This window comes from Arachis ipaensis, chromosome B05 (genome assembly GCF_000816755.2).
Source record: "Arachis ipaensis cultivar K30076 chromosome B05, Araip1.1, whole genome shotgun sequence".
Classification (NCBI taxonomy): Eukaryota; Viridiplantae; Streptophyta; class Magnoliopsida; order Fabales; family Fabaceae; genus Arachis; species Arachis ipaensis.
In genome coordinates, this window is record NC_029789.2 from 41,898,353 (window position 1) to 41,899,937 (window position 1,585).

The following is a 1,585-nucleotide window of genomic DNA, read 5'->3' on the forward strand; positions in this document are numbered from 1 at the left end:
AATATAAAAATTCTAATTAATTTAAACTTCAATTATCATGAAACTCTATTTAATTACCTCTAGCTAAATAATTTTCTTAAAACATAATTGTCAACAAATATAATAAATTACAAATAACTAATCATTTGATTTTCAAAAACCAGGGTTGTTACATTCTACCCACCTTAGAAAAATTTTCGCCCTCGAAAATTGCTAGAATAAAATAAATCTGAACTTAAATCAAATAAAACAGAATATATGAAAGAAGCATAGGCATTTGTGAAGAATGAATATCCAAAAAGTTACGTAAGACATCAGATTCATAGGCAAACAAAGGTATACAAGAATGACAAGGTATGGTTGGGAAACAAGCAAATCAGATGCTAAGAAGGAAATTCAAACTAGAGAATTCCAATGAAAGCAACGAAGGAAAAGATGGCACGAGTTCATATGGCACGAATGCAGATTATACGTTGAATCGAAACTAACTTCCTAACTTCTAACGCTCCCAAACCCCATAAATCGCATTACCTATTCTTCTATTTCGTCTATGATAACCCATTAGTGTTCTCATATACATAAATCATTAGTATTAAGTTGGCCAGACCTAATACCATGAAGTATGAAATGGTAACCTAACAGCATTAATCATCAGACAGTCATGTATATAAAACTCAAACTCTTGTTATCAGAACAAGTCACAAAGCATGATGACACTCAGAGTATGCAATGAAGCATAGTCAGTCCATTCCCAAGGCTCTAACAGGAACGAACTGCTCTGATACCATATTGTAACGACCCAACTTCCAATACGTCATGATCGTACCAAAAGTAAGGCGTTACTGACCTGTTTTCCTTATTAACTATTTACTATTAAGCTTTTAGTTCGATATTGCGATTTAGTTTTATAGAAAATTCCAGAAAATTTTGTTTTTGTTTATCAAAATCATATAGCAAACATTTCAAAGTAATAATAATCACATAATTATTAATAATAATATCTGACATACAAAAGATTTCAAATAAAACTCAGATACAAATCCTATCCCTCTGTATAAAATAAAAATGTTAAGCAATAAGAACGAGGGAACTCTATGAAAGCAACTCAAATAAAAAACTTAACTCATAAATAAATTCTAGAATCGCCCGCAGCTTCAAACTGAATCTTCGAACCTGTGTCACTGAAATGGTGGAAGATTTTGGGGTGAGAACAAACCACACGTTCTCAGTAGGGAATGGGAATGCCGTAAAAGTAATGATTTACATGCAAATAATTAACTCAAGTTTCCAATGTAGTTTTCTTTATCAAACCTTTTCAAAAATTTCTTAAGACTTACTTGAAACTGTTTAAATCCCTTTCTTTAAATCATATTACTTACATAAAGTCTCAACCGCATTAGCAATTCATCAGCTACAAATAGCATTCCTTAACCATAACAGTAACTAAGTAAATCAGCAACATAAATAATATACCCAAACCTCATTTCACAAATACCATTCCTCAATACTTTACTAAGTTCACAGCATCAACAAAAATATCTAATCAAACACACAAGCAAGTCACTAAAACAAACAGCACAATCACAAAGAAACAAGACAAGCAACA